This window comes from Pungitius pungitius, chromosome 4 (assembly GCF_949316345.1).
Source record: "Pungitius pungitius chromosome 4, fPunPun2.1, whole genome shotgun sequence".
NCBI classification, from domain to species: domain Eukaryota; kingdom Metazoa; phylum Chordata; class Actinopteri; order Perciformes; family Gasterosteidae; genus Pungitius; species Pungitius pungitius.
In genome coordinates, this window is record NC_084903.1 from 11,624,306 (window position 1) to 11,648,515 (window position 24,210).

Below are 24,210 nucleotides of genomic sequence, written 5' to 3' on the forward strand. Positions count from 1 at the left end.
TAAGCGTGGAAGATCTGTGATCAAGAGGAAGCAGAGGGGCAGTGAAGATCTTTGGATACCTCGTACATGAACATCGACATCAAGGGACTTTAAGAGGACTGAATTTTCACTTTGTATTTTGATTGATGTCTGTCTCCCACTAGGTGAATTGGCTGGTCAATTATTACTATGAAATAATTTGGGGCCGGAATGTAGGAGCCATACATCGTTTTGATTATTCCTTTGTATTATTCTTTCTTTCTACGTTGTTTGTGTGTGTGGTGTGACGTCATTCGTACCCACGACACCGTAAGCGGGGTGTGGTGTGTGTGGGCGGGTGTATATTAGTGTGTGTCTGTTCACCTGTGGGGGGTGGTTGTTTGGAGCACGGCTGCAGGGTGAGCATGGGGGAAAAAACTTTCTTTTGACCAGCGTCAGCGTCAGCGTCAGCGTCATTGTCATTGTAATCGTCACCAGAAATGTTACTATCGACTGTCAAATAAAATTCTTGTTCTTTAGTCACTGTGCCTTACTGTTGGTGAAATGTTCACGTTGGAGGGCGACGCGTCATTAGTATGATCCCCTCATGTCTTAGCCTGCTGCGGCTTTTCGGATATTGTTTGTTGTGTAAAAGCCGCTATACATGATATATCAAGGTTAATGTGTTCACTGAACATATGAATACAACTTTTGACTCCCACTTAGTAATAGTTCCAACCCATGATTGGGTAAAACCGTAAGAAAGATACAGTATATACTGCATGGGCCTCTGCTAACAGCCGTAGAGCAGAGGACAATACCACAAAACCACTCTGGTCTCACAATGGTCCCCGAAGGTCTGAAAAGATCAGAGTGAGACTTTCTCCCTGTAAAAACACAATGGCTCACCTGGTCTTTTTCTGCTTTTATTGATCCCTATTCAGAAAATTTCACTTTTTTAACCTCCATGAGGTCCTTTCAAATCAGAAGAAAGACAGCGGCTTGGAACTCCTGGCTCAGGTGACTTTTTGTTAATGACTGGCAGTAATGGACATCTGACAGTTGCCCCATAATTAGATTTACAGACTGAACAACACCCCGCGGCATCAGCTCTATTCTCCAGGAAGCAACTCAAATACTAGACCACGACAAAAAACAACGTTTACTTTTACTCCCACAAACCTGTTTTCCACATTGACAGAATCCTGAGAGAAATGCTAATAATTCATTAAATGTGTTGACGGTCATTGTATTCACTGACAGCACAGAACGGAGCGAGCAATATTGGGCTGGGAAATATCCCCTTATCTTATTGAGAGACAGTCAGGCTGAGCAGCAACAACCGGGCCCGCTAATCCAATTTGGTGGCATGCACATGAAATAACTTCTGGGTTCGGTCAATCAAACAACACCTCAGGGAAAACAGGCAAAAAAAGATTTATCAGCATTCACACCACAATAAGTAATACACGCCCACACACACTATAGAGCAACTCAATCAGCCTTAGACCTCTTTTTTTCCACATCGATACATGCTCAGGATGGAAAGTCCTTGGAAACCCTGCAGCAAAGTGATATTATAATTAACTGTTAATTGAAAACAAAGCCAGGGGCTCAGTTTTCCCCGTGTTTTCAGCATCTGCTTCTGAAGACAGCAGGGTTGAGTGTTTTACTCTTCTTTGCGTTGCAGTGTCATCGATGTGTCAGCCCAAACCTGCACGTGTCTGAATGACCTGAAACGGAGAGATTTGTTGCAGTATCACTGCTGCCCAGCTGACGGAGCTGAGGACTTATCGCGCACACAGCGCCTGCACGGCCACGCAGAGGAGCAGCAGCACTGCCGACCACAACAACAGACAAAGACGCTTGCTTTGGATTGTTAGTGCAGTCGCAAGGACATCTGTGTGTGGGTATTGAGGCCCGTATGACAATGCGTGGGAACATTATACACAGTTGGCTCTGCTATGTTGCATCTGCCTTAGTGTGGGCATGCATGTGTTCATCAATCCTCCTGAAGTAGTGGCAGGTTCAGTAGGAGGTGTCACGCCTTCCAACATCCTTTGTTCTTTAATGAGCCCAGGGGAAACACACAGAGTCGGGATGGAAGATTGTAATCGGTCCGCTCCACTCAAACACAAACAGCCTTGTAGGTTCTCGTATTCCCCAGCAACTGTTCTTTAATACATTCAAATGTCAAAGCAATTTCTACTCATGTGTGTTGCATTATCTACAAAAGGGTTGATCCCTTTTTAACTGCATTTACTTTTGAGAGACAGATAAGTCATCTTGGAGTTTCTTGACATCGACTAAAAAGCTATGCTAATGATGTTTAGGGAATCTTTTCAGATGTGCATGCTCAGAGAAAACCAGGTGACAATCACAGTAGCAAGAGCAGTTTGACAGAGGAGGCAGGCCCGCTTTGTAATAATGTATGATTCTAAAGCTATTTTAAGATTGCGGATTTCTAAACCTAGATTTCTTTGGGGAAATCTTGCTCACATTGCTCAGTGGAAACTGTGCCAAGCAGAGCCACAGTGGGTGCCCGGGTTTGGCTCAGTGTTGAACGTCTACAGAGAGCATGCATCTTCTCAGATTTTGCGTCTGTGCTGGTTGCCTGGTTTAAATATTGAAGGCATTACATGCAGGAGCACAAGAGCAGCCCTGATCACTCTAGGTACGAGGTACATCCCTGCTGTCTCTTTTGGATCTCAAGGTAAATCCAAAAACAAGTTCAAACATCAAAATACATCAAATAGGCATTTACGAAGACTTTGGGAAATAACTCATAAATATCATTAAAATGTTTACATAAAATATAAGGATTTGGGGTTGAGGACTGTATTGTGAAAGCTGATTTAATATCAGGGACCGGGAGGCTCAAATTATGACTTTGATCATTTTATATACTGAGCTGTTTAATGCGTTAAATATTGTCAATTCACTGCTAACAGTGCTAACCAGCTGATTATTGGCCAATATAATAATACCTGATATGAAAGTATGCTGATGTCTTGGATTGAATTTAGACTCATCATTAGTTTCATTATTGATTACTATACTGTATAATATGGTCTACATGTTAACATAAGACAATAAAGTAGCACATCTTCACAAATGAGAAGTATTTTTTTTGATGATTTAATTATCAAAATATTAGCTTTCCCGTTAATTACCTAAACAGAATAATCCACAAACTGTTGAATTAGTTTTTTCTCTGTATACAGGGCAGGAATGCACAGTAATATAGGAGAGAACAAGAGACCAATGCTAGAGAAAGAGCTGCAGCAGAAAATCAAATTGGCAAAAATAAATGCTGCACCAACGCGCCAGACAATTGGGGACTACTGAATGATGTTATGTGGGCAAGCAATGTCCCCCAAATAAAAGAAGTACCAAGAAGGCTGTGCAAACAAAATTGAAATTGAAAAGAAATTTTGCCAAAGTTGACAGTTGACATATTATCCCAAAGACATCCAAAAATAGACATTTTCAATGTATACATATGATCATGTTTTTACTGATGATGTTTATGTTCCATCAGGATGTACAAAATGCCTCATTGAGAGAACTGTCATGGTTGTATTTATTTTAGGAAAGGTCAGATATGAGGAGACATAAATCAATGTCAAGATGGCAGCTTGCAGATACGTTGCTTCATTCATTTTCCTGTGATGTGCTGAGCACTAATTTCCCTGTCCCTTGGAATGCAGCCAAGGATCATAAGTGATGGCAAGGGCAGAACAGGACTGGCTGACCAAACACAGCCGAAAACAGCACATTTCCCATGACGACAGAAATCTGGATTAATGCAGCTCTCATTTGAATCCCGTTACATCACATCCCTCCACTCTGCTCTGAAGGTAAAACTATGGACCAGTCCCATGTTTAGTCCACAAGTAGTATATAGGCTAGAAATATAGGCTCATAACATGACACTGAATCACAACAGCCCCCCCTCTCCCCACATTAGTTGTGCGTGTGAGTGCAAATAACCACTATGGATGACAATAACAAAGTGTCATGAATCACAAAACAACAGCAACAAATAATATAATCGGAAAACGGAGAGCCTTGTTGCACTCCGAACTATGAGGTTAATGACCCATTGCACCCCTAAGAGGGGATTCATTGCCCTCTGACCTTCTCTGTCCACCTGCAGAAGTTATACAACAACTTCTAGCCAACTGCCCGTATTCATCGGCGCTTGTTTTGGCGCCTGAATGAACCTGGTTTTAAGACGCCTTACTGGCATCTGATCGGGGAAGAGCCAACTGTGACATCGTATTCATTCAGTCACATAATACAGAATTGGAAATGTGGTGGTGCAAATTACAGTAGCAAAACACATGGGGTTTATTGTGTTTTTTCCTAGCGTGTGTTTTACATATTTTGAATTGATTTGGGAAGCCAACGGTTTTCTGGTCATGTGATGATTCTAGGATATTTCAGAGGAACTTCAATCTATCAGTATAAATGGTTGCACTTTGAGTTGTGGTGTGGACAGCTATCTGAGTGGGTGATAAAAGACAACGTGCTTGGTCAAAAATGTTTCATCACGTTCACAGCTTTCTCAAAAGACCTCAAACATTTATATGAACCTCGTATATTTGGCGCCAGAGGGCTGACAATTTGGACTAAAAAGCAATAATCAGAAGAATTTCCATGCTATATTTTGAAGCAGACGCGAGCACACATCCACACAGTGCAAACACACAAAATACTGTGGATTCTTTTATGTTTTCAGATAACTGCAATCCCAAAGAACTAAAGAAAGCAGACGACAGGAACAGTACAGATGATTTAACAGCATAAAGTATTTGATGACAGATGTGACCGACTTCATAGCGTGGTGTCCAATTCCACCCTGACTTAGGGGTTAGTTATCGGTACATTCACAGTGTGGTATCACAGAGCTCGTGAGCACATTAATGGAGCCGCTGTGGCTTTTGATGATTTACAACCAATTACGGCTCTGCCAAAAAATTCATCTTCAAAGGATTTCATCAGAATAAGTGAAGCCCAGCAGCTGGCAGACCGAAACACACATCTCTGCACTGCACTGGCTGTTTCAAATTACAAATGCATTCATGCAAAAACTTGACTACCGCTATAGTTCCCCGTATGAAACCCAACAGCCATGGATTCACCATATCAGTGACATACAGATGGATGGAGACCTATGCTGAGGCTGTTTACGGACCTACTCAAGAGTGAGTGTGGCTGTGAGGCTTATGTCAGTGATCTGGTCAGGGATTCACAGCTTCTTTAAGACCACTTTGTGTGGGTTTGAATCTGAAGCCCAGCTCTGTCTTGTCTGTCTTTAATCCCTTCATGGAAAAAGTATGGAACTGGAAAGGAGACGTTGGTGGATAATGGACGATGTTCAGGTGACCACACCGACAAAGGCTGTGATACGCTGTTGGGTGTCAGGGTGATGTCATTGCTCTCTCTAGGAGGATGGCGCTGCATCAGGGTGGATAAATATTCTAGCAGAATATTAATAAATGATGAAAAAGGCAGTGTTAAGAGGCACGCAACATTTTGGCTTGTTCAAAAGGTTTTTTTCTTTTTCTCCAGCCTTGCACAGAACAGTATGTCCTCGGCCTGCTTCTGACATGATGCTCCCCTTCCTCCTCCATCAGCACGCAAGCGGCCCACTTCCACATGTTGTCCTCCTTTCACTGCCCACCTCTCACCTTGAGCTTAGTGATGTAGAATAGTATCCATCACAATATTTCAATAATGTCAGTGTTGTTTTAAACTTAACATATTCCCAAATGACACAAACTGTCATTATTAATATTTAAAACTAAGCAGGTTCATTCTACTCAGCTAGTTCAGCCACTAAATTCAATAACTTAGTGGGTGGTAAATGACGTGCTCCAAAAATGACAAATTGTTGTTTTTGTAGCAGTCCTTGCAAAACAGGAAAGTATGACATTTTCCAAAAATTCTAACCAGTGGAATATGTGTGGATGATTTTGTTTGGTTATTGGTTATTATACAGACACAAGCATTATGCAGCCTCAACACCAAGAAAAGTACTACATAACACACTTAAATAAAGCGCCACACAACCAATTATCTTGACCCTTCACTTCCCTATTTCTTCCACTCTTTTACCCCTTAGTCTGTCTCCTAAAGTCCTCCCTTTGTTTGTTTTTTGGCTCCAGTGGCATGACTCAGTGGACAGCCAGGCGAGTTAAAGAGCTCCCCGAAGCCCACAGGCTGCTCTGTCCGTCTGTTCACAGCCCAACGACATGTCAGATTGCAGCGAGACAGAGAAACACACTGGGCCGTGGTCATCTCATCATTATTGCTGTAGAATTGCAAAGTCTAAACTACAATTTGGGGGACCTTGACTGCTTTTCAAGTGGCACTACAACAATTCCTCCAATGCTCTTCAGTATACTGCAATAACCTGCCAAGCCAACTCACTGATATCCGTAGGTAGGCAGAGCAGCTCTCCGGTTTGCTCCAGGCAATGACCTAAAACACAAAAGAAAAAAGAGCATCAGACCGAGCATCAAACAGACAACTCACATGAAAAAAACAGTTCAGCTAGAAGATTGAGATTTGATCTCTTATTCCTGGCGAGATGTGAGGGCAGATGATAAGAAATGGGATTGTTGGTTCACGATTCAGAGTGACGCTTCTTCACAGTTGCTGTTCAACTCAGCAATAAGGACCCAAATTAATACATATATGTGTTTGCACTTGCATAATGCTACTGATTAAACTAGTGTCTAAAACCTGAACAAAACTTCCTTCACTACACAAATATTTTACAAACATAATGTGGGATATCATTTCATTACTTAGTTATTCGTTGTCAACTGCTTATCTGGGGCTTAGAAAGATAATATACATTTTACACCAATACTTGTACAGTATGTATACTGTGTAATTTAAACTTCTGCAAACAGCCATGATTTTAACATTGAATCTTCTCTCATCAGCTTTCAGATCTATTCTATATTAAGCTTGAGTTTTGACAAAGCAGGAGGGAATTTGACTTCAGATGTTACTTCAAACCAAGCCCCATCACCCGACATCCATTGTTTGAAACAGAGGTGTCGCTATATGAGAGCGACTGGCTGGTGAAAAAGTGAACTTGCAACACTAGCCGTATTCTCACAATCTTTGACAGCATGGCTTCACCATCTGCCACTAAGCCAAAGCCAAATGTCACATCTCATCCTCCCTGCCCGAGTCCTCTTGTGACAGCCACAAGTTGCTCTCCCCACTCAGCAGTTGGAGCAGATTAACCAGAAAACACACCAGCAGCACGCACACTGTTGGTGTCAGCTTGATTGCCCTTTTACAAAAATCTGCAGGGGTTATGTTGATTGAAGTAATCAGAATGGGGTAATAACTGGGCAGGTGCAGGGATCTTCCTGCCATTTCACTGCTTCAGTGCAGGGCCTGAACATTCTCTTTCCACAACCCAAAATATAAGCCTAAACACTAAGAACACTACAACAGTGTGGAGAATATCTGGACAGGTCTATACGCACGGGGCGAGATAGAGAAAGAGAGGGAATGAGAATTGTAATTCATCAATTTAGTTCAAGTAATATTGCTGATGATGGCGAGTCTGCGTGTTGTCATCGTTTTATCGGTCAACGACAAATCAACGACATATTGGGATGTTAGTGATGAACTGTTATGAGAATGAGAATTTTTAACGCTTATTGCTATGTTAAAGAGCCTCGCTTAGGCCCTCTCAAAGCCGACGTTATCCTTTCTGCCATCTGCATGACCTCAATTTTGTCCTCAGTGGGGGGGGACATGGGTACAAAACTACTGGGTTCAAACAAGGACTAAAATAATCTATTATGGCTCTTCTTGGCAGATAGTCATCTTTTTATCTTGCAAAATGTGGGAGGGAAGGAATTCTGAAAGTAGTTTGCATGGCTGTGAAGCTACTTGTACTCAAAACTGTTCTCGCTATGGTAGGCGTTTCTCTTGAGGACCACATTTTACCAAGTTGACACATTCACCCACAAAAACACAAGCTGAAAAAATATCAGCCTTTCTTTTGCAGCTAGTAGCAATATTCATTATCACAAAATGTTTACTTTTAATTCAACTCACACAATATGTTGTATTTGCGAGGATCTAGTTTTTAATTTTGCCCTTAAAGATTTACGTCCACATGCTTGAAGATAAAATGAACACTATGTTATTCTTGTGGGGGCAATATTTTAGAGGCATTCCAGAGGAAGATATTTTTTAAGTTTGTCACATTCACACAAATTGTGTTCAAAATGGTGTCTCTCCAATCTAACCAGTGCTCTAGTTCCCCATTGTTTCCAGCTCCTACTTGCATGCAGCCCTGAGGCTGCTATTAGTCCCACAGGTCCAACTCACTCTGCCGCACCCTGCAACAATACTGTAACGGATCCCGCATATAAAGAGACATGGCACTTACTGCTGGTGAAATTACTCCTTTATTTTCTTCCTTTCCATGCAATACCATCCTTGAACGTCAGCGTAAAAACACCACCGTAAGAGCTTTTTGCCATTATTGTTACGGGTCCATTAAACAAATAGTTTTGAATAAAATTCACATTTGTCAGTAACAAGTTCCGTTAAGCTCACATTCAAAACGCAGAAACATCCTCTTTTTACCCTTTCAAAATAAAGGTACAATTCCCTTTTACCGGAAGATCTGCAGAGTTACTTACACTCCCACCAAATTAGTGTTTTTACAAAATAGAAACCTTAAAACACTCAATTTCAAATTACAGAATAACCTTTCAAAGGTATGGGCTAAAACTACACAGAAAACAATATAGCATTTCGTAACTGCAATATTTCTTAACTGCAATAGTGCTTAAACAGCCTCTAACAATAGAACTAATTTCTGGACAGGGCGCTCCAAAACAGGCCTGTTGGTGCGCTCTCCTTTGTGATTCAGCTCCTTCTCTCCAAACAAGATTTTGGCCCGTCTCACAAGTCCATCTTTGCCTTTAATGACGTCTGAGACTGTCCCGAGTTTCCATTTGCTTCGTGGTAAAGTGTCCTCAGCATCCAGTACAATGTCACCAACCTGCAGGTTCCTTTTAGTGCTATGCCAGCATTGTCTTGTTGTGATATTGTGTAGATATTCCCTTTTCCATCTACTCCAAAACTGCTCTGTCAGGTACTGCACCTGACGCCATCTCTTTCGTCCATAGAGATCCTCTCTTTCAAACTTGCCAGGTGGAGGCAAGGCTGTGGTGGATTTCATCGTGATCAAGTGGTTAGGAGTGAGTGGCTCCAAACTGTTGTGGCTGTCCAAGGTATCAGCTGTGAGCGGACGACTGTTCACTATAGCCATGGTTTCATAAAAGAAGGTGCGCAATGATGCATCATTTAGCCTACCAGAGGCAAGTAACAGAGTGGCATTAAGAACACTTCTGACAGTTCTGATTTGCCTTTCCCACACACCACCTGCATGGCTGGCATGAGGTGCATTCATTACAAAGTCACACTGCTTTTCTGTGAGGAATACGTTCAATCTATTCGTGTCCAACTCCTTTAATGCAGCACTCAGCTCATTTTTTGCACCCATGAAGTTGGTGCCTTGATCACATTGAATTTGTCGTACAGCACCTCTTAAAGCAATAAAGCATCTCAATCCATTAATGAATGTGTCTGTGGACAAGTCCTCCAACATTTCAATATGAATGGCTCTAGAGCAGAAGCAGGTAAGGAGCAATCCATACCTTTTTTCTTGTTTTCTCCCTTGTTTTGTCCAAAAGGGGCCGAAACAGTCCATCCCACAATAAGTGAAGGGTGGGGTGGGTTCTGTTCTTTCAACAGGCAGGTCACTCATCCTTTGGCTTTCAGCTGGTCTTCTCAACCTTCGACATGTCACACAGTGGCGGATGTGTGTTGCGACTGCTCTGCTGAGTCCACAGATCCAATAGCCATTGGACCTAATTTCATTCATGGTGAAGCCTTTGCCCTGATGTTTTACTGTTTCATGATGGTGGGCGATGATCAGATTAGTCATGTGATGTCCTGGAGGAATGACTGTTGGATGTTTAAAAGAGTTAGGAAAAGGTGAGCGACTGAGCCTACCTCCCACCTTGAGCACACCCTCTGCATCCAGGAAAGCATCGAGGTGATACAGCTTGCTGTGTCTTGGAAGCTGATGTCTCTTTTTTAATAGTTTAATCTCTTCTCCGTACGCTTGGCTTTGTATGTCCTTGATGATAAGTCGTTCTGCACTTTGTCTTTCGCTGACTGTTGAAAGGTCACACGATTTGACCTTTCTAGCACGCCGCAAGAGACGCGCCACTGCCCCGATGGCCCGAGACCAGCATGAAAACTTCTTTAATCTTCCTACAAGATCAACTTGCTCTGAGGTCTTTGTCTGGAATGTCTGAGCCCTTTTAACTTCTGGGTCACCAACAGGTAGCTCCAAAAGCACCTCTGTTGGCACTTCTATTTCTCCTTTCCACAGAAAGCTAGGGCCGGTGAACCAATCAGAAGAGAGCAACTCATCTACTGTTTTCCCTCTTGATGCATAGTCTGCTGGGTTTTCATCAGTTGGTACATAGAACCATTGCTTCGGGTCTGAGCCACGACGGATTTTCTGCACTCGATTTGCTACAAAGGTGTGGAAACGGCGAGCATCATTATTAATGTAGCCTAATACAACCTTTGAGTCTGTCCAAAAGAACTCTTCTACATTACAGTAGCCTAATTCTTCTTTGAGCATATTGCTCACTGTGACTGAGACAACTGCTGCGGCAAGTTCTAACCTTGGAATAGTTGTGACCTTTAGCGGCGAGACTCGCGCTTTTCCCATTAGAAGAACACAGTGAATGTCTCCTCTTTCATTCTTCAGTCTCAGGTATGTGCATTGGCCGTAGCCCGTGGTGCTGGCATCTGAAAAGTGATGTAATTCAGTTTTCATCACCTTTCCAAAGCCAGGAGGCTGATAGCAGCGAGCTACCTGTATTCCTTCCATCTTAACAAGATCATCTTCCCATTTCTCCCACCGTGGCTTCAACCGCTCTGGAATTGGATCATCCCATCCTGTTCCTTGATGACACATTTCTTGGAGAATTTTCTTTCCCTTGAGGAGGAAGGGAGCTACGAAGCCCAGCGGGTCGTATATGGAGGCGACAGATGACAGGATGCCGCGACGTGTTGCGGGCTGGTTCTTTGGAGAGACTTTGAAAGTGAAACAATCGCTCTCGATGTTCCAATATATCCCCAATGCTCTCTCTAAAGCTGGATCATTGAATCTGAGATCCTTTGCTTTGATGTCCATGGCGTGTTCTGTTGCGGGGATGCTTTGCAAAACGGCAATGTTGTTGGACACAAATTTGTGAAGGCGTAAACCTCTATTTGCACACATTTCGCATGCCTCCTTTGCTATTTGAATGGCTTTTTCAGCAGACTCTGAACTAATGATGCCGTCGTCCACATAAATGTCTCTGGCAATGAACTGTGACCCTAATGGGTGTGTGTGACTGTGTTCTTTGGCGAGCTGCTTCAATCCATAATTTGCACACCCCGGTGAAGATACAGCTCCAAAAAGATGGACCTTCATCCTGAATTCCTGGGGAGGTGTGCTTAGGTCTCTGTTTTTCCACCATAAGAAGCGTAGATAATCACGGTCATTTTCTGAGACATGGAACTGATGAAACATCTTTTCTATGTCACACATCAGAGCAATGCGATGCTGTCGGAAGCGAATGAGAACACCCGTCAGACTGTTTATCATATCTGGGCCTGGGAGAAGATGTTCATTGAGGCTACTTCCCTTGTACTTTGCAGAACAGTCAAAAACCACTCTCAGCTTTTCAGGTTTTTTGGGGTGATAAACACCATGGTGAGGTATGTACCATTTTTCTCCATAAGTGCCCACATCGCATACCTCCTCGACGTCACCTCTCTCAATGATGTCCTTCATGTAGTTCATGTAGTCATTCTTGTAGCTTTCATTTAAAATGAACTTCCTTTTCAGGTGGCTTAATCTTACAGCAGCAAGTTGCTTGTTATCAGGAAGGAAGGGCCTCTCTCTGAAGGGGAGGGGCATTTCGTAATGTCCCTGCTTGTTTGTTTTTATGCTTTCCTTTAATTTGTCAAGAAAAATCAAATCTTCTTGACTGACTGTTTTGTCATCTCCTTGAGTGTCTCTGAAATCAGTCTCGAGCATTCTTATTGCATCCAATGGAGTCACTGCGGGCAGCTCCTTCACAGTTACTCTGTGACAGTGACCGTTTGACAATTGTGCATCAGAGTGAGTTGCTGAACAGCCGACAATACTCCACCCTAAGTCTGTGAGAATAGCAAAGGGTTCGTTATCCTTTCCTGTTATGACACGCCTGGGTATGAGAGCTCCTGGACAATTGTATCCTATGAGTAACCCCACTTCACAGTTAAGAAGAGGCGGCATTTGATCTGCAATTGCTTGGAGATGCTGCCATCCTTTTGCCGTTTCGTGCGTTGGTATGTGTTGTCTGTTTACAGGAATGCAGTCCTTGGTGTATGCAGGAGGCAGTTTGATGTGCACAGTAGAATTGAAACCTCTCACACGCAGACCAGATGTCCGTTCACTTTTAAAGACCATATTTTCACCCATCATCGTAGTGAGTTTCAGTTTAACAGGGAAAGTAGTCAGCTGAAGTTCATTACTTACATCATTTTCAATGAATGTTGTGTCACTTTGTGTATCCAGCAGGGCATACACAAGTTTTTCTCTGGATGGATTATTGTCGCTTGACACCCACACTGGCACTATCATTGAGGTGTTTTCTGACTGACCTTGACTGGTGACATTGAGAGAAACGGCAGACGTTGGTTCCTTTTCCCTGTGTTGCGCTGACATTTCCCTATTTGTCCATTCTTTGATTTCAACTTTTCCGTAGCCATCATCGTGGAGACATGTAGGATGCCGTCCTCTGCATGAGTCACATGTGTGCCGATGTCGGCATTCCTTCGCGCTGTGACCGTGTTTTAGACATCCATAACACAGTCTGTTATCTTTGACATATGCCCTTCTGTATTCCAGTTTTCTTTGCATGAAGTCTGGACATTTGCAAAGCTGATGACTGATATCCTTACAAAGCATACAAGGGGCCTTGACCTTTTCCTTTGTTGTGGTCTGCTTACTGTTTTCAACCACAATTTGTGTGTTAAAGGTGCTGGCTTTGTTTCTTTTGCTTACCCTTGTGCTCCACTTTTCTTGACCAGAACCATCAGGTGGATGGAGAGCGAGGAAAGAGGTGACTGGATTGCAGGCGGTTTCGGCCTCCACAGACATAAACTTGGCAAAGTCCTTGAAGCTAGGGAAATCCTTTCCCTCCGTGAGACGCAATGTTACTTGCCGGTTCCATCGTGAGGCTAGCCACTCTGGCAGTTTCCGCACCAACTTCTGATTTTCCTCACAATCGTTTAGGATGTTTAAACCTTTTACATGGGGCATGGCCTGCAGACAGGCATTTAAGAAATCTGAGAAGTCTCTCAATCCTTCAGCATCCTTTGACTGTATTTTTGACCAGTTGGATAACTTTTCTCTAAAAGCCTTTTGAATGATAAATGGCTGGCCGTACCTCTGATTGAGCTTTTTCCAAGCGTCGCTGTAAGCTTCACTGTCACTACGATAGAATGTCCCTTCTAGGCATTTGTGAGCTGAGCCACCTACATATCTCCTTAGGTAGTGCAGCTTGTCGGTAGTGGGAATGTTCATTCTATCTATAAGTGAAATAAAAGAAGCCTTCCACTCAACAAAGTCAATGGGATTGCCATTAAACACTGGGGGCTCTGGCATTGGAAGTCTGTTAATAGCGATGCTGTCCTGAACAGCTTGTGCTAGGCCGGATACATCAATGGGAGCAGATGGAGTGACAATTGTAGGAGGGTTTATTGTTACAGGCAGAATGTTCCGAATAGGGTTCTGAAATGACTGAAAGGACTGAGCATCAGATTCCTCTTTCACTTCTCTGTCATATACTTCAAGTCTGGCTTGGGCAGCCTTTAAGTCTTTTTCAGCTTGTAACCGTTCTAATTCTGCTTTGTGTTTTTCTAATTCCCTCCTGTGCTCTTCCTCTAAAACTCGGATCTTTTCCCGTTGACTCTCTTCCTCCGTTAGCATTTTATATTCAGCCTCCTTAGCAGCTAACTCCGCCGCTGCTTCTGCTCGCTTGGCTGCTACACTTGAACGTGTGGAGCGATGACTGCCAGTCAGCGCTGAGGCAGAGGAGCCGTAAATGGACCGGGCATAGTCAGGCTCGAGTAGCTCGTGCAAGCGCTGTCCTTCATATTCTGCATCATATTCTCCATTTACGCCAGTTAGCCTCTCGTTCAGGATTTTAATAATGTCACCTGTTACTGCAGCACAAGCATCAACTTTGCGCCTTAGCTCAGTGTCGGGCGGGCCGCACCCTCTCAATTCTTCATACACTTTCATGATTTCGATTTTCCTTATTTCCAGATTGTCTGTGAGACATGCCAATCGACTTTCTGTTAGTTCAGATTTTAGTTCTTGCCGTGTTTGTCGAGCTTGGGCTTTCCACTGTTCATAAAGGCTATCAAGTCTTTTAGCACGTTTGCTCTGCTCTTGTTTACGATAAGCTAGCATCTTTTCCGTGGGAGCTCGCGCGCGTTCCGAACGTCTAACGTTAGCTAAATCTGTAGCATTTTCATCGTCATCGTTCAACAGTTCAGCAAGCATTTCCTTTTTGTTAAGCAAAGACTCTTTTAGTTCTTGTCTAACAGCACCTTGTTCGGTTTCCTTTTCTATCATTTCCTTGTATTCCTGAATTACCTTTTGAAGGATTTCGATCTGTTGCTCTTTATCCTTGCTGCGCCGAGTAGTCTCGTTTCCCTCCATTTTGCTAGCCTTACTCCTCTTCTTGCTCTTTCCTACCACGTCGCCGTCTTCTTTTCACCGCTGCCCTTCTCCATTCTTCCGTATGAGCGTTCTTTTATATCCGTGAAAAATGTCCTTAAAGTCCGTTATAGTCTGTTGATGCAGCAGGTTAGCTGGCGAGGTAAAGCTCTTACTGTAACGGATCCCGCATATAAAGAGACATGGCACTTACTGCTGGTGAAATTACTCCTTTATTTTCTTCCTTTCCATGCAATACCATCCTTGAACGTCAGCGTAAAAACACCACCGTAAGAGCTTTTTGCCATTATTGTTACGGGTCCATTAAACGAATAGTTTTGAATAAAATTCACATTTGTCAGTAACAAGTTCCGTTAAGCTCACATTCAAAACGCAGAAACATCCTCTTTTTACCCTTTCAAAATAAAGGTACAATTCCCTTTTACCGGAAGATCTGCAGAGTTACTTACAATACAGTGTTGGAGACAAAACACTCAGCAGATAACTTTTACCACCAATGAATATAAAAATCAATTAGAAAGATGAAAGACTGCATTCTGGGCATCGTGTATAGCCTCACCATATCATCTTGGATACGGTTAAACCACATTTCTTTCATCTGAATCCGGATACATACATTTCTTTCTTTTTATAAATAACTACACTGTTGCCTTCACAGGTTGTTGTATTGTGCTGTAAAGAATTAGCTGCAAGCTTTCAACAACTATGCAGCAAACTGACACTTTTTCTACGAGCTATCTGACAATAACTGGAAATAATGACTGGCCTGAATAAGAATAATTTAAATGGAAATGTAATCACAGACAGTTGCTGATATTAATCCTTCACAGTGTGGAGGATAAGTTGTAATTATAATTATCTTTTCAGTAAAGTGGGAAAATTAATGAATGAGTAAATAAGCGAAAGAAGACTTTCTTCATATATCGTAACGTTTTAAAACACATAGCCTCAGGTGGGAAATATAAAGTAATGTGATGAGCTATTTGTTATGAACCATAAACAGAGATGGCATGCTAATGAGAATTTGATTGCAGTCCCCAATACGAAAGATGCATTGAGGAAATAGACATGAAAACAAGCTCACAGATAAACACACTTATGCCCAACGCCGATGTCATGGCAGGCAAAGGCTTTCAGGTCCCTGTTCATTTTAAAACCCTGCATAAGCTGTTCCCTGGCATTTTACACCCCATCAACATTTTTACAGGGTTGCCATCTTGACCTCCCGTCCCACAGCAATAACTAAGCTCTCCTCCCTGAATTACAGGCCTGAGGCGCGTAAAGATGGAACTGAGGATAAATCGAGTGGGCTCTCAGGCAGAGGAGAGATAAACAACAATCCAGTTAGGATGCCCTGACCTTCAGCCTTACTCTCAGTGCGGTTCAGCATTGTTAAGAGGAAACACATTTCATGCAACATTATTCCTGTGATGGTCTTCAATCTAAGATTTAGGTTGACAATATTGTGTACATCGCAAAAGGAAAGTGAATAAGCAGAACCATGAACACTGACAGTCTTTTCTGTGCAAACCCACGTCTATTCATTCTCTCATTAGTATTCCTCAGTAAGCTTCAACTCCGCCGAGGATGAGAGGTCAGCGCAGACAGCTCCAATCTCAGTGTGCACGACCAAGCCCGCAGACTGTTGTTGAGCTTATTGCTGAGATGTGGAACCTCTTTGCCGACCTTTGAAATGCTGTCCCAGCCAAAACCTGACGCTATGTGAAACTCTTTGTAGAAGTACTTCAAATTAGTTTAATGCAACTAATATATGTAGAGTGCTGTTGTTGTTTAGTGTCTTGAGATGTACGGTTCGTTATGGAAACGATGTCTGAATACAAAGTCCAAACTACCGCTTTCCGTGATGTGTTGTTATTTGCGATTAAAAAGGTATTAGAACTTGAACAGTAAATGTATTAACAAAAAACCCGCCAAAAATGATATAAAGCTTTTAGGCACCTCCTAAAATTAGCCTAATTCAGTGTAATTTGGGTGTTTGTGTTGTAAAAGAAACAAAACAGGTGGCCATTTGGTGTTCGAATAAGCACTATTACTGTGGCGAGGAATCAGCTTTAATGATGTGATGTGCTACTTATGGAGCGACCTGCCACCCTGTTTGGGCGTGCACCCTCTCGGGGGATGTGCACCTCAAAGTTCTGCAGTGAGCATATGTATTGTCTGGTTTGCCACACATCTCCCAGAGAAAAAAAAAGCTATTTTGCTCACAATTCTCTAACACACAACTATCCCTTTAGACAACGTTTAGTTCCCAGTAATAGAGCACATTAGCATGACAACAGATAAAATACTTCTATCAGCAAACAAGATCTTGTATTCATTTGCATAGATATTTGTATTTTGCTCTGTACTCTGATATTTGGGTGTAAAGAAATGAATACAACATGTTTCAAATAATACGTGTGATCTTGCGTCAGCCAACGCCAGGTGTTTCATCAGAATTTCAAAGCACAGTCATTGACTATATTGCATGTTTTCACACATAAGCTCAAAGAAATCCATTGAGACAATCTGCACAGCCACCTTGTCACACACCTGTTGAATTCTTTACATTCCAATGTAATTCCAAAACATGATCAAAGATAGAAAGTCCCTCACAACAACCGGATGAACTGCTGTGGCTCGTATGCAAATGGTATCCTGCCACTATATGTTTGTCTTTTTTAAGATATAAGCTTTTGCAATACCGTGATATAATACAGTCCCTGCAAATGCTACCAACAACAATCTGAATTATATTTTTGGTGATATCAACCAATCCTACCTTTCATAAAAAGATCTTGGTGCAATGTTACATCATCTATGTTTGCCCTGGTATCCATTCATCAGACCAGAAAACAACAGAACAGACCCACAAACAGAATGCATGCCTTTGAGAAACATCTGATACTTTAAAGTGTCATAGAATCTTTCTTGCTGCAATGCTGTCACCCAAAAGGTGAGTGAGTGATGACAAAAGAAAGATGGCTTATGCAACAACACCGCGGCACAAAGAGGAAGGCTTAGACCAGCAACTAAAAAAAGGCTCTGCTGAGTCTGGTCTTTGATGTGTTACTGAGGTTCCGGGGATTTCACTTTCCTTTTTTTCAACCGTGTCTCCTCAGACACGTGTCCCCTACCTTCCTCCAGTAAGAGAAAAATCCAAGATGATCAAAAAGAAACAAAGCTCGACTAGAAATCAATCAACATACAAATCAAGTATCTAATCGGTGGAATGATATAAGAATATATTATAGAGTATTATAGAGTAGTATATTTTCCTTTCAGGTGTTCAATGGTCATTGTTGGGAACCAGGCTTATGTTCATTGTTAAAACAATCTGGATGAAGGCACCATTGATCAGCATAACAACAACATTTTGTTGTCATGTTTGTTCTCTCTCTTTTGCCTTTCATTATCTGCAGACCCTGTTTCATTGCTTCTCTCTGATCACTTACCTCACTGATGAGCTGATGGAGAGCAACCAGAGGGTTGATAAACAAGCATCTGTGCTGTCAATAAAAAAGAGGCAGGTGCTCCAGAGAAATTCAAGATTCTCATCTTATTTTGATTGGTTAATAAACAGCATGTATCCACCTGCCTAAAGACAACATCCTTCCTTCAAACAGCAGAAATCTGCCTGGAAACTCACCAGAAAGACAGGAGCACATGAGGCTCTCTGCTCATCTGAATGCTAATATTTTTTTGTCCTGTAGGTATATTTTCATAACAATTCATTTCATTAAACTACTTTGTTCTTAAACGTAAATACAATTTTTATTTTCAAACGTTAAAGCACAAAACCAGGGGTCTGTGTTTGGATGTAGCTTTGTTTGAGAGCCACAAGAAGCAGCAACTTCCTTGGAAGGAGTAATGTAAAGCAGACACGACGGGTTCAAAACTGTACTTCCAGTTTTCTAAGCAAAACAAATCTCATTACAGATCGCAACTGGACCCTTGAACTTGTTATTTATAACTTGAGTTATATACAAATTACCTATGGCAAAGCTAACTAGAGCAATATGATTAACTTTTACTGGGCTGGCTCCTCCAATGCTCCTGTCTCTCTCTCCCTCTCTCATTCTGTGTGTCATCAGAGCGATTCTTTACTACCAACCATGATTGATGCAGCTATGAATGGGTTTCTCTTTCACCAAGCACTGTGGGAGGAGGCTTTCTTTCGTTCTCCCACTTTCTTAGCCATTTTGCTTTTCTGCCAATGTGAACTCATTTAGTCACAGTGTAAAACTGATTTGGATTCATTTACATGCTAATGCAATGAAGAAAGGTGAAATGATGTGATTGCATCTAGGGGACACCACTGCACTTATTCGAACGTTTTAAGCAGGAGACGGCATGTAGGAGCACAAACGTGTCACTGATACAGACACTTCGTCAACAATAGAGGTCAAACACAAACTGCAAATCGCAAAAAACAAACAAACCCAAAGTTACATTTGCTTCTTAATTTACTTTGGTAGACATTGACCCAGTATGGTGTCATTTTCAACACATCCTGCAGGCCTGCAACATCTCTCACAAGTCTTCCATATTAGTTACTTAAAGGAGTAGTTCAATATTGTGCTGAAGAAGGTCAATAGAGAAAAAACAAGTATGAGACCAACAATTGAAACGTAAATGGATTTTACAGCACAATCAGAGGCAATAGAGAATTTATTGACAATGTGAAGGGAATATTGGAAGAACAAACAACATCACATAGCAAAGGTGGCAATGCTGCATGCTTTGAGGTGGTGTCATCACTGACATAGAGGCTTCTCTTTCTCTTTCCTTTGTCTTTGAATAGAAACTATGTTAAAGGTAGCTTTGCACATTTTGAGAACTGTCACAGTCAATCAAACAAGATGCCGCACCATGCCGACACTGAAATTGACCTTGATTATTGGAAAGTTTACCTTTTATGGGGGAATCTTTAAAGAGCAACAGTAGCACATGAAACCCCTAAGCCAAAAGGCACCACCGACAATAATAAGGCTTGGTCTCTCAAGCCTCTTCAGATTATTATAGATATATTATCCAGTAGAAGAAAGCCAAAGGCAATAGGTTCATGTCCAAATCAAAGCAGTCTAGTGAGGGCTTAGGGGACAAAAAGCATGACGTGATACTAGAACAATGTCAAGCGCTGGACAACAAGGGCTGGCCCAAGTCCTCCAGCATATTCATGCTTTATTTAGAGACAGGTGACTGCAGGTGTTTGACCTTTTGTACAGTTATAGCATGGCTAATTATATTCCCGGTCACACATTGCATTGAGACACAACCTTTAGAATACATGTGTCAGAATTATTACAAAATGAATGATGTCAATGATCCTAGCATTAATGTGTCTACTGTACACTGGACCAAAACACGACATATCCTTTGATTTACAGATACAGAGAAAGGAACAAAACGTATATCTTCTACTATATTTCAGAAGACTTCATACGTGACTTACATAACTAGACACTTTCCACCTTATCACACCCATAGATATAATAAACACACCCAGAGGCCCTAACCAGGCACTTTTGCAGCCCATCACTTGTCAAGAGCTTATGAGTAAGTCTAAATTCCAGCTGTCTTATACTTCTATTTTCTACAAGCAGCCATTTCACTTCTTTGAATTGGCAATGGCCAACGAAACAGGCTTTTAGTTTAAATACCAACTTGACACGTTTATGTTGAGCTGTTTGAAGTTTAGTCCACTCTAAATTATTTCTTGCTACTGACCACTCCACTTTTTATTCTGAATTAAGTTGCTGACAAACGTGACACGGTTGCAATCTTCTAAATAGGATATTTTAATTCTAGAAAATATCTGAACCACTGTAAACAGCGTGACCAACAGTTTATTTTTTAAAAGGATCCTATCCACCACATTAGCGTTTTAGGCAAGGAATTGAACAGCAAATCATGACCACTCAAAGGAATGAGTAGTTCATACGTATCTGATTTCTATCGTATTGTACACTGTTGGTTTCTGAAGTTAAGCTGCAGCATTACTGACTAAAGTGATGATGTCATCTGGAGACAAATCCTCCACAGATGGTGAACACTTGAAAAGTCATAGGACAAAATGACAGCAGCCATAGTGATCTTACTGCAATAGAGTATTTTGTGATGTATGGTCATGTCAATAATGTGCTGGTATCAGCATAATTAAACAAAGTATTTAGTGGGATGTTGTTCAATCAAATAAGCCTTTTATAAACAGCTCCTTGTGTTGGGTTATGGTGATACTCTTTTTTGAAACATTTTGATCAATAAAAACAAAATCAATCAGATGCATCCCTACAGTATAGAGACCATAATCAAAACAGTCTCAGTTCCTTTGTTTTGTTCGGACATGACTACGTAACTAATGGTTACAAAAAATAGAAAATGAATTAATTACGAATTAATTTGCAGTGTATAAGCCTACAAGCTCTGAGGTGTAATGGATACCATGTCGTCTGTAATTCATCAGCTGGTCTGTTTGCTAGTTAACACACATCGCCAGTGTGGTACACAGTCCACCTTCTTCCTGATAGATCCTGTGTTGAACAGCAATTTGCTCGTTCTAATTGCTCAAACAAAGCACTTCTACGACAACACAGTTGTCGGCAGCACCACTCGTCTGATTAAAGACTCATCATAAACCACTGTTTCAGTTGCCAAATTTTCTAACCGTTTGTGCAACAGGAAAATCTACACCCACCTTCTGGACCTATCTACGGATTTTTTTTGCTGAAGGGAAAAATTGTTTGTTATTGTACTTCCACCCACACCGATGGTATGACCAGAGAAGAGAACGTAACTGTTTAGTATGTGAAATCCATAGCATACAGAGCAAATCTTTTAAAAGGGTGTCGCGCATATAGTCCTGTGCCAGAGGTATAGCCAACCCTCAGATAAAGTGTGCTTGAATCAATTGTCTTGATGGGCTAAATGATCACTCATTTCAAATCAGTTACTATCTTTTAGTTGTGCAACAGGGCTGAATCATGGAGTCCTATTTGTTTCTCCCCCAAGGTCCAATTTAATATCCAAACTGAATACGATCCCAGCAGGCTGCAAGGAGGGTGTTTGTCCTTCAGTGCAGGTGCTACACGGAAAAATACAGTATCCTAGGCTACGGAGATGATGAGACAAAGCATGTGGAGTGAAAGAGAGGATAGACCAGACAAAGTGAGCTCAGATCAAGAAGAAAGCTGTGAAATAAATACAAAGTATTCCTACTTTTAACATCAGAATCATGGGTGCATCCTCCAATGCCTTATGTTCATATCACGGCTCTCCGGGGACTGCTCACTTTCTTTGATGGCCATGCATTACTCTCCTCCATAGCCCAGGTCATCACCTTCTTCATCAGTTGCAACACAGCCATTGCTTTTCCTATCTATCGGTTTTCTACTCCCCACAGTACAAGACAGTTGAATATGCACATTCTGATTAGTAGGTAAATGATCCTACAACAGCTAAGAGAGTGATTGTGTTGATTTATTGGCAGCAAGCTTTTTTTTTATTTGCTCATGTTATCTATCACCTGTATAAAAGTTTCATTAATATGAAACAATGTGTTTTTTGTTTGTTTGTTTCTCAGTAACAAACAATCAAAATGTTTAATTTTGACTTAATTTTACCAGAATAGACAATACAATTAAATCCACATATACATGGACGTTGATAATGGCCAATATAACAGTAGTGAAGCACATCTTGAACCACCATTAACCTAATTCAGCTCAACATGTTCTATATTCCACTGTGGCTTTGACTCCAGGGACAATATCTCTATTGTGAGAGAAACCAAGAAAGCAACAGCATTAGACAGCCCAAACATACCCTACAAGTGGATGATGAAATGCATTCTGCACGGCTGGATGAGGATAGAAGAAGCTTAGGACATCAAATTGCAAAGCAGACCATGCGAGCCTGCCCCCTGCTCCCCCTGAACAATGAACAGCCGGACACAACGCCTGCAGGCAGCTGTGGCCGGGACGGGCACAGATTGGTACACAGCAGGCACCAAAGTCCACCACCACATATAGACACCTACAAGCATTACATATTGGTGACCTCTCAAGCAAGTAACTTGTATTTTCTGCAGATGCTAATGTGGTGGACTTGTGAAGTGCACCTCACACAACTTCAGCCTCGTGTTTAGCAGCACCATGGCTTGGAGGAAGTGAATGTGTTGTAAAATATTAGACAAGTATGAGAAAATAGGGTGTCCGTTTAATTTGTTTTTTTAAATATCCCAGATGTGGGATGAATTTGACATTTACACAAAGAGCAGTCTGAGGAGCATCAAAATGCCCGAGGTGCCGTTTGTTAAAACGATGCAACAAAAGGAATTGGAATATGAAGTACACCTTCAAAGGAATGACCTTCCACATCTCATGACACCCTAAAAGGGATAAAGCAATATGAATACACTCGATCATTTTAGACGCAGACTGCGCATGGATGAATCACCGGTCATTGTAGCGATCGGGAAATATACAGTCAACCATAATAACCCAATAATACAAACACCCTTGCTAATAGACAGCAGACTTTAGAAAACAATAAACGTGTTCGGTCAAACCTTTCCGCCCTGTTGTTAACATTGATGCTGAGGACAAATCCACAGGCGGAGCGGAACGGCATCCATCCACCGCTCCTCCGGATGCCTCGGAGGAGGAGGGCTACTACAGCCTCGATGCCACAGCGGGGCTTATCGATGTTTACCGACTAATCATAAGCAATGCAGTCTTACCTGGAGAATGTCATATGCTGATCAAGTCCCCTCCTTTTCGGGATGGGTGAGGAATGGTGGCGGCCGGCAGGTCTCGCATCACTCAGTGTGTGTTTCGCCGACAGAAAGCGTAAGGAGCACAGCGCCGCCCCGGAACGAGTGTAAAATCAAACGCACCCACTGCAGCTGTTTGAACACAGTAACGGTTACCGTTACCGTGTTACCGTTACACACGGTTATAAGAAGGCAGCCTGCTGATGCCTTTCGTCTACAGATATGAGAACAGCATTGGCTTACATTTCCAGCCCCTGACAGAAATAAAAAAATAATGATAATTAAAAACGTTAATGCCGTTAATGTTCAACAGCATTACAAACGCAACGTTAGCTTGATAATTAGCCAACTAGCTAAAATTGCTAGCCAACATTAGGTATATAAGAGCCCTTGCATCGAGTGAAAACCTTTTCAAAAACACATCCTGTTGATTTCTCAATTGGAAATAATCAATCACTGCATGATACACCCCCCAAAAAACAAAACGAGCCGCAAACAAAGTTGGCCGCCAGACAGTGATATTTAAACTAACGTTGCTTAACTGTTAGTACAAGAAAATACCATTACCATATATTAACACAGACAAAAGTAATGATAACGTAACGTTATACCTAGAAAAAAG

At 41.8% G+C, this 24,210-nt stretch overlaps 1 protein-coding gene across 4 annotated transcripts in view; it reads right to left on the minus strand.

Annotated features, from left to right (window-relative positions):
* Positions 1–23,846, minus strand: part of apba2b (amyloid beta (A4) precursor protein-binding, family A, member 2b) — a 54,876-nt gene extending 31,030 nt beyond the window's left edge. Inside the window, exons 1-2 of one of the 4 annotated variants that reach the window (XM_062561741.1) lie at positions 23,556–23,846; positions 6,397–6,447 (exon numbers count right to left, since the gene is read on the minus strand). The gene's annotated coding sequence lies outside the window, so the exon portion shown is untranslated. Of the gene's footprint in view, positions 1–6,396; positions 6,448–23,384; positions 23,528–23,555 lie in introns of those variants that run through there. The other 3 variants (XM_062561738.1, XM_062561742.1, XM_062561739.1) reach the window with 3 other exon arrangements.
* Positions 23,847–24,210: the final 364 nt, after the last annotated feature.